Below are 10,249 nucleotides of genomic sequence, written 5' to 3'. Positions count from 1 at the left end.
TCTGATGATCCAACTCAATATCAATCCCCACACCATCTATCTCAAGAGCAGAGGTGGTGGTAGGGAAGAAGAGGCAGGGCTTAGAAGCACCTCAAGACAACTCCTCTGTTGAACTTCCCTACTGATTTCCTCTGTAATGTTTGTGGTGTCATTTGGGACCTGTATTGCATGGGTCTGCAGATCTTTGAATACTGTGATCCTTGATTATCATGTTCATCAACCAAAAAAATATGTTTGATCAAGTATTGGCTGCTGAGAGGTGTCTGCTAATTCAGGTGCTGCCTCTGTAAATGCAGGAGTAATTTCTCTGTTTCTTGGCCTCCACTGTGAAATGAGATCCAGATAAATATTGAATTATAGATGTATACTCTGATTGATGTTTAATATTTAGGTCTGGGCTGAAAATCAAAGAAGGGAAGATACTAGAGAAGTGTTCTAGCATTGTACCTGTTGGAAAGATATTGGCTTGGATATATGTGAGAAAATGTAGCTGTCAAGCTTATCCGAGTGCTTACAATAAAGGAGTCACAGAAGTACCAATCCAATTGAAACATTTCTGTAGGGCTTTTAAAGTGCAATTCTGAAAACCCTTGCCTAGCAGGTGAATTGGAAAAAGCCCTTTTCTCCATGAAAAGAGCAAGGAGGTGGAATATCCTTGTCAGGACACAGCAGTGCTCTGAGCACATGGAGCATGAGACTGGCCCCAGTGTAAGGCAGGAGCAGGCAAAGTCAAGCTTTGGCAGCAGTACCAAAGTAGCTGCCCTCCATACAGACTCGTGTCTCAGCTTAGCAGCTCTTGCTGCTTCAGAGAGGCTGTGGAGGCACTGGGCTCCAAAGGGAGAGAGAGCAGAACTGGGGAGTTAGGATGCAAGTTGCAGAATGACTGCTGTGTTTCAGCTGGAGCTTGGCCAGCTCTGTCTGAGTGCAGCAACTGAAAGCTTAAGGACAATGAATCAGCTTTGCATCTTTTTGGGTTGATGTGTTGCATTTTGTCTTTCATCAGAGTGACCATGCAAAGAAGGATTTCCTCCTTTCATGGTGCACCTCTTCCCTCCCTTCTCTTTCTACCTCCTCATATGTCCTTTTGTTCTCCATTTCCTCAAGGCCAAGATCCAGCAGCAGAAGCCAAGAGATGTCTGAGGATGCAGGTAAGTAGAGGACATGTCTGTCCTAAAATTATCATTAGAATCTTGATTCAAAAGTGACATTTTGAAAACTTTGTTAAATACTATTCCTGTAAAATTTTCTTTAAATTTCTTTCCATTCCTTGATGGGCTGAGTGGACTTTCCCAGAGCCCATTCCCTGGGAGTGTGCTGCAGTGGTGCAGTGAAAATTCCTCCAGTGTAAAATGTTGAGTGGCAGGAGCTGGAGTGGGACCTTGGGGCCCTGGAAATGCAGCCCAGGCAAAGGAAAAATTCCTTTCCATTCTGCACATGCCTTTTATCTCCCTGCAGCCTTTCTAGTGTTACAATTAGTAGAAAAAACACAGGCATTTAGTATGAAATGAGAAATGTTCCCTCTCCTTCCCCCAGCCCTTGAATGAGAAAATGTTTCCTTGGGGCAGTTTCTGTGCTGTACACTTTGAGATCTGAAAATGATTCATGGATGTTTCCTGGTTTTGGTCATGGTACAATATGGAAACCTCCAGTTACAGAAAGCCCTTTTGAATTTTCCAATTAGGGAGAGGGAGGCTGTCAAAAAATGCAGCTTCTGCAAGGTCTGAGTTTGTCATCCTCTGACAGCACAAGCCCAAAGCCACCTATGGCAGGCTGACGATGACAAATCTCTGGCCCAGCTCTCTGTGTCTGTGTCTGTGTCTGTGTCAGTGCTGCAGGCTGAGGCTGGGGGAGGAGATGCCGAGGAAGCTGTCGCTGCAGAGCTGTGCTGAAGCCTCGAGGCAGTGCTGCTGTTGTAGCCCCAGGAGCAAGCAGCATTCCCCAGTGAATCCTGGCTGAGGGCTCTGGCTGCAGTGCTGTGTGCGCTGCCCCGAGGGTGGTAGCAGGGACCTTCGGGTGCAGAAATCAGCCCGAGGGCATCAGCCAAGGTTATCTGCACTTTCCTTTGGGAACTTCCCCAACCAGCCTTTGAAAAAGACCAACAAAAGCAAAGCAACACTGGGTTTTCCTTGTTTCTTAAGGGAAGCATCACTGCAATTTGGTTTTACACTAGAACAGGGTAGATTTAGAACAGATATTAGGGAGAATTTTTTATGATGAAGGTGATGAAATGCTGGGAGGGGATGCCCACAGATGCTGTTGTTGATCCATCCTTGAAGGGGTTTTAGGCCAGCTTACACGGGGCTCTGAGGAACCTGATCTAGATGAAATGTCCCTGCTCTCAGGGGTTGGACTAGATGCTTGTTTAAGCGGCCTTCCAACCCAAACTTTTCTAGGATTCTGTCATTCTGTGATCCTTGTCCCATGTTAGCGTGCTAGTGTTCTACATCAAGTTCTTTGGGATAACAAAGAGATGTGACCCAGCTCCAGCAAGTTTTCTGGCCCATTCCATCATCACGCTGTCCAGCACCCTCCACTTCTTTTTCTACTGCAGGCTTCAGCCTACCACCTGTCAATGGCACAGCTTCCAGTGTGCAGAGGAATCACCCTGGGTAGTGCCTTGAAGAAGAAGGTCTTGAGGAAGCAGGACAAGGTGCCCAGTATGCCCATGATCCATGAGGAAGGCAGCATCCCATGCAACTCCTCAGGTAAGCCTGCTCCATGGCAGCTTTTTCCTGCATGGGTTTTTCCTTGCACAAGGTGCACAAACTGCCTCCTGCCTCAGTCAGCATAGCTGCAATTTTGGGTCCATAGCATTTCCTGAGAATAAACAGCAAATCTATTTTTGATTTGCTCCAGCTGGGTAGTACTGCAGCAGTTGGTTCTTAGAGATCCATTGGGAAGTTGAGCTGAATAAAGTAGTGGTAAAGGCCTAAGCTCTGCCTTTTGCCCATCCTGACAGTCCAAACTACAGTGCTGGTGGCAGGAGGCAGCTGTAACAGCAGGGATGAGCTGTGGGGCAGTGTGCCAGGGTGTGCTCACTGTGCACCTACGAGCACCACCACCATCAGTTGTCCACTCACCAGCGGGGCCCTCTGCCTGTGCTGCTGTCCAGCTCTGCAGCCAGCTGTTCTGCTAGTCCCAGCAAGGGTTGTCTCTCATGGCACTCAGTGGCTCGGTGCCATGGTGCTGCTGCTCCCAGAAGTGCCCAATGGCTCCTGGCTGCTGCCAGCCCACAGCCTGCAATGCCAAGAGGGAACAAGCAGTGCCTCCTGTGTCACTGCCCCCAAATACAGGGGCCGTGTGTGGCAGCTAAGAGCCAGGAGGGGCTGCCTGGTGCTCCCAGGCTGTTTGCTGCCTGCAGGGAATGCCCAGCAGATCGTCCCTAGTGGCTCTTGTCTCTCCTTTGTGGCTAGCCTGCCTGTGCTATGATCCCAGGTAGGGTGAGATAAGAAGAAGGGAGCTAGGAATGGCACTTGGAATGCTCTTTCCTAGTGAAGCTACTTCCATGTTCATCATTGACCTGAACTAGCCTGACCTGACTCTCCATTCATATGCAATCTGGATGTGTATGTCCACATAGTTCTGCAGTGACATCACTGATGTCAGTGACTGGGGTACATCAGTGACATCCAGATCTGCTCCCATCTGAATATTTTTGATGTTATGTTTCCTCCATAACATCATTCTCCATGTCTGTGAGAACATGCAAGGTAGCACAAAAACCCTACAGAGTCTAGAGCACTGTATTTAGATTCTGTGCAATATTTATGCTTCATCCAATTAGATAACTCATATGTTTTCATCTGTACATTAGAAAATGAGCTTTTGAGTGCACAACATGAAATTTTTGATTGGCTGTGCATTTGATGACAAATGGATTTCATAAGAAGTGTATTTATCATCTGATTTTTCTCATATCTTGTAAATGTTTTCCTTATGAAAAAGTTCAATTTGGGTAAACCCAGGACAATTGATTCTGAAGTGAGTGCATCTGCCAACAATTTGCATCTGTATTTGAAATTTTTTATCCTCAGTTTGCATTTGGAAGGCTTTTTTATCAACTGTTTAGACTGTAAATTACATTTTACCTCAGGAGAAAGCTTAGGCATTGCAGTGTGAAAACACATCCATTTGACGGCAAATAAATTTTACCTCAGCATCTTTGAAATACAGCCAGTGTGTACCTCAGAAACAGTGAATAGTGGAAATGCTTGAAAGTCAAAATCCATGAACTACTCCTTTCCCAAGAGCAGGCTAAAATGTATGTGCTCTCAACTGCCTGCTGTTCAGAATGTTTGAAGTCAATGTGAGCAGAGGCGCTGTCGGGGTGAAGGGCCAGGTCTGGCTGTTCCCTGGGAGTTGCTCCGTGGGGATTCAGCCAGGCCCAGCAGGGCTGGGCTGTTCAGGCTTGGCTTGGTGCTGTCATGAGGCAGCTGCAGCTCTTTTCTCAGGAGCTGCAGAGTGCCTCAGTCCTCAGGGCTGGGGGAAATCAGGGCACTGGGACAGGAGAGGCCCCTGGGAGTTCCCTCCTGGGGCAGCCATTCCCGCTGGCCAGCCCTGTCTGGCAGGGAGTGGGAGCTCTGCGGCCTCAGGAACCTGCCGCTGGCTGCGCTGCCTGTGGCACTTGGGAGCTGGCAATTGCTGTGTGGGCAATGGTCAGGTTTAGCCCGGAGCTGAGCCCAGCTGGGGGGCTGTGAGAAAGCAAGGAGCCCAAGGAGGCAGAGAGCAGGGCAGTGTGTGAGGCAGGGCCCGTGTGCAGCAATGGAAGCCTGGCTGGGAGCTGGGGCTGCAGGCCGCTCCATGGCGGGTGCCTTGCCCGGGGCTGCAGCGCTCAGGGCTCACCCTCTCCTCACAGTGACCTCGCAGACGGCCCCTGGTGCCGAGTGCCGAGAGGAGCTGCTCCGTGGGCATGGGCACAAGGACACAGCCTCTGCTGAGCCACAGCAGTCCTTGCTCCAGGCACTCTCCTTGCTCGGCAGCCATGACTGGTAAGAAAGGCCCCGGTCGCTCTGTCTCTCCCTCTTAGCGTTAAGGGAGGTTAGAAGTGTATCTTGCTAGAGCCTCTGAGCCCTGACAGCCCAGAGGGCCAAAGAGCACTGGTGAAACCACTCCAGACAGTGGGAGGATAAAGATTTGAGAGCAGCCTTTTCTTGGCCTTGCTCTGCAGCTGTGCTCCAGCTGCAGCAGGTCTGTGCTGTTTGCTCTCTTTGCTGCTGCTTCATGGAGCTGCAAAGGGAATCTTGAGAGAAGAGAGGAAGCTGTGGGAAGAGATGATTTGCTGGCTGAAGGCAGGAGCAGAATGGCAGCAGTTTTGAGTGTAGACATTTGGGTGCCTTGGGGCACTGGCCCAGTGGGACTGAGTAAGATTTCTCTCAGGTCCCACTGCTGCCAGCAATGGCAAGTGACAGGGTCTCCCTGTGACCTCCTGCATGTGAGTCCCAGAAGCAGCTCCAGCTCAGAGTCCTTTCCTCTTTCTGAGAAGAGGACTGAGCTGTGCTTTCAACTCCCTCAGCCTGTCATTAATCCTGAAGGGCTCATGGCAGAAGAGAATGAAAAAGACATGAAATCCTCCAGGAATCTTGTACTTTTAGAATTTAACTTTTTCCTTCTCACTGCTTCATATGGGTCTAAGATGTTTGATCAATACTCACCATGTGTCCTATAATTAGGCATATACAGCAGGAGGCCCAGAGTTGATAAACCTAAAAATATTACAGTAATTTCACGATTATAAGCCGCACTGAGTATAAGCCGCACTTCTGAGTTTCAGCAACTTTTTGTTTTTTTGTCCATATATAAGCCGCACCTGATTATAAGCCGCACATTACAATACAGAGTGTGATAAAATCTATCTATTCTATCACCATCTGTTGAGGGTGGGGACAGTGATCCTTATCTCAATGGCAGATAATCTGCTAATGGGCCATCCATTGAAACCAGACGGGCCATTGTTCTTTATCTTTTCACACCCCATCCTTCCTTCAGGCAGTCATTGTCTGCTAATGGCCCATTGAGTCCCAGTGTGTGACTGATAAAATTACTGTATCCCATTGAAAGTTACTCCAGCCAGGGGGAAGAGCCCAACATTTCTTACCAAGATAAAAACAGAGGCTTTGGGACACTAAGGTAACCCCTTTCTCCACTGGACTTCAGTGGAAAACCGGATTTCTCCACATCACCACTGGACCTCCGGAGGGAAACTGCACCTTCTACAGGAGCACTGCTCCAACTGAGCCACATCTGTCACTGCAGGAGGATGCAGCCACCATGGAATGGGACTGCTACCAACACCCTGCCTGACAGGGTGTCAGGTTGTACTCTGACTTTGTCAGGGTTTGGAGTTTGTTTCTTTGTAGTATTTCTATTTTGATTTCCCTAGAAAAGAACTGTTATTCCTAATTTCCATATTTTTGCCTGAAAACCCCTTGATTTCAAAATTATAATAATTTGGAGAGAGGGGGTTTACATTCTCCATTTCAAAGAGAAGTTCCTGCCTTTCTCAGCAGACATCTGTCCTCCAAACTAAAAGAGCAACTTTTTGTTCTTTGTCCATATATAAGCCGCACCTGATTATAAGCCGCACTTTGGGTTCGGACCAAAATTTTAGTCAAAATGGTGCGGCTTGTAATCGTGAAATTACTGTAGTTGGTATTGGGCTGTGTTTTGATGTCTGGGTTGTCATCCACTCACTGGTGGATGCCTCATTCACACAGGGATAAGGACTCCATCCACACTGGGATACGCATGAAAAATCTGCCATCAGGAATCTCCTTGTGTAGTTGCTTTTCCTTTGTCCTTTCTCTTCTGCTTTCTCTTCCCCATTTCTGTTTGGCGCCCTGTGAGGTGCAGAGAGCTTCTGCAGATGTGGGGGGTCCTGGTGACACTCAGGGATTCCTGTGGGATCTGTCTCCAGCTCTGTGCTGCCTCACATAGCTTCCTGTAGTTCTTCCTGCTGAACTGCCTGCTGGGGCTGGCAAAGAAGGAAAATGTCCCAGCAACAGCCCGATGGGATTGTGACTCAGGGACAGGTACAGGGAGGTGACAAGAAACAGCAGCATGGGCCAGTCTCACTGCTTCTAGAAAGTAGTGACATAGGGAGTTCATGTGCCAGAGATTTTGGAAAGGCTGTGTTTTAAACAGGCAATTTCCTATTTGATATTCTAAAGATTGATGGGGTTTCTCTGTGTCTTTGTAGGGGATGGAAGAGCAGAAGGGTGAACGCCCATCTGTCAAGAGCCCTGTGAAGAAGAGGAGCGATGGCTCCAAGAAGCCCCAGGCCCCAGTGCCTTCTAGTCAAGGGTACTGAGCACTTTTGTTAGATGTGACAAAGCACAAGACAAGCCTGACATGTCTCTTCCTCAGGAAAATCTTTCTGGCAGACATGGCCAGAGATTGTTTCCTTTCCCTACAAATGCTGTATGATAAAAAATATCTATTTCTGCATTACACTGGACAAGCTTGAATAGCTATTAAGCACGTGTGGTTGGCTTCTTGAATTAAGTCTGGGGTTGTTTTTGTGGGGAGGGGTCTTAAAAGGAGGAAGTAAGGTGAGTCTTCCTTGCCCTGAACTCTCGATCTTTACTATTAATGACAATACAAATGGCTTTTGGGGCAACTCCAATTTTGCAAAGAATGAGTTTCTGGTTGCAATTGTTTGTGTTCTTTGGACTTACCTACTTGTTTCATCCTTTCCCATTGCGAGCACAGCTAAGCAAACATAAATTGACAGGCAATCAATTATTTAAGGTTCAGTTAACTATCTCAAGCCCAGTTTCTTCTAACTTTTAACTAAAATCCTAATTTCACACATGCTTAATAGCTTTTCAAAGCTAATTACGATAGGAAGTGGGGGATGGGAGGGACTGGTATTATGAATATGTATTTGTCTGAATTCTTTGTCAATAAATAGACTCTGTGACCACCTGTAATTTTGCAGTGTGTATTAGGGGGCTACTCTACGCTGCTGCCCAGTGCTGAATAAACATACACTTTCCAACTTTAAATTGTTAGAGAGACTTTTGTCCATCACAGTTGAGTATGGGTATTACACCAATACTCATATTTTGGTAAATCATGGGGAGGAAGAGACCTGGGGGTACTGGTCGACAGCCGACTGAACATGAGCCAGCCGTGTGCCCTGGTGGCCAAGAAGGCCAATGGCCCCTGGCCTGGATCAGGAATAGTGTGTCCAGCAGGAGCAGGGAGGTCATTTTTCCCCTGTGCTTGGCACTGGTGAGGCCACAGCTTGAGTGCAGTGTCCAGTTCTGGGCCCCTCAGTTTAGGAAGGACCTTGAGACACTTGAGCGTGTCCAGAAGAGGCAGCAAGGCTGGTGAGGGGCTTGGAACACAAACCCTGTGAGGAGCGGCTGAGGGAGCTGGGGTTGTTCAGCCTGGAGAAAAGGAGACTCAGGGGTGACCTTATCACTCTCTAAAACTCCCAGAAAGGTGGCTGTAGTCAGGTGGGGTTGGGCTCTTTCTCCAAGCAGCACTGACAGAACAAAAGGAAGCAGTCTTACGCTGCAGCAAGGGAAATATAGGTTGGATATTAGGAAAAAGTGATCAAGTACTGGAATTGTCTGCACAGGGAGATGGTGGAGTCACCATCCCTGGATGTGTATAGAAAAAGACTGGATGTGGCACTCAGTGCCATGGTTTAGCTGAGGTGTTAGGGCGTGGATTGGACTTGATGATCTTGAAGGTCTCTTCCAACCCAGTGATTCTGTAATTCTGTGGAAGGACAAGAAATAATTCAGCCTCGCCAGCATTGCTTAAGAGTGTGTTGGGGTTCTTGAGGAAAGCTACATATTTGGGGAAACACCTTTGGAGGAAAGGGGCTTGCTTCTTAAGGAAAGTGCTTCCCAAGGAGCGCGCAGTGAGGTAGGTGCAAGTGTTCCCCTTTAGCTCCCTGTGGTCCTTTCAGTCCTTGAGGCCCACTGCCCTTGTCAGAGGGGCAGGGGAAGGGAGAAGGCTGTGAAGAGCAGGTTTGCATCTGCCTGGACCTGTGGAGACCAAGCCAAGCACCTGCAGCAGGGTGTGTTACCCCACTTTGGACAGAGGTGGGAGCAGGAGCATCTCTGTCCAGCTGTGAGTCCCGAAGCTCTCTTTGAGAGCTTTGAATTCAAAGGCTTTACACACACGCTTTTCACATCTTACCTGCCTGCTGTTTTCTAACTCTTGGCAATATGCAATTGCCTCTCACTTGGAGGAAGTTCCAATGGGTCAGGGCCAGCACAGAGCTGGGCTGTGTGGGCCAGGCTCCATGGAGAGTATTGGGTGATCTTGGCGTGTCTCTGGCCTCAGCAAAGGCTTGGAAGGTTTGCCTCCCGAGGCATCCTGCTCATTGACTCTTCCTGTGAGCCCTGGAGAGAACAAGGCAGGCATTTCTGTCTGCTGGGCATTAGCAGGCCTTCAAACAGGGGCGTGTTGTGGAGCAAGCTCAGCTGAGATACCCTGAGAGGAGCCAGCCCAGTGCTCCTCGCTCCTCTCTGCTGAACCCAGATTGTTTGTCTGGTTTTGGGATGACCCTGGCTCTGTCAGGGGGTGCTACGTGGACATGAGACAGCTGCTCCTGTCCCGCTGGGTCCCAGCAGTGCCTCGCAGCAGTCCTGCATGCACATGAGGATGCTGGCCAAGAGAGGTCCTGGAAGCTGAGGCAGCTGATTTTAAGACTTTGCAGGTGCCTACAGGTCAAGGCCAACAGTTCCCTCAGGTTACAGCAGTGCTGAGGGTTCCCCCCAGAGCTGCCTGATGCCGCCCACTCCTTGTGGCACCAGTTCCTAACCCTACCTTCCCCAACAGTAAAGAGGGAGTTGGAGAAAGAGCTTGCCAGGCCGCTCTCCATCCTTTCCCAGCAGTCCTGGCCAAGTGCAGAAGCGCGAGCTGAGCGCCAATGTGCGAATGGAACAGCCGTGCACAGGAAGGGTTGGTGGGAAGGATGATCCAGGAATCACAGGCCTGGAAGCCTGAGCAGAGGGGGTAATGCAGCAGCACAGGGATCATGGAACCAAGGGAACATTGTGACCCTGTGGGGCCTCATGGAATCATGGAGACCACTGTGAAATTGCTGGGCCTCATGGAACCAAGGGGACCATACTGACACTGTGGAATCCATGGAATGTTGGGATCATTGTGACACTGGGAGGCCCCATAAAACCAAGGGTCCATTGTGACCCTGTGGGGCCTCATGGAACCCTGGAGACCATTATGACACTTTGAGATATCATAGAACCAAGGGCCACTGTGACACTGT

This window comes from Catharus ustulatus, chromosome Z (assembly GCF_009819885.2).
Source record: "Catharus ustulatus isolate bCatUst1 chromosome Z, bCatUst1.pri.v2, whole genome shotgun sequence".
Taxonomy (NCBI): Eukaryota; Metazoa; Chordata; class Aves; order Passeriformes; family Turdidae; genus Catharus; species Catharus ustulatus.
Note: the sequence above shows the minus strand (reverse complement) of the source record.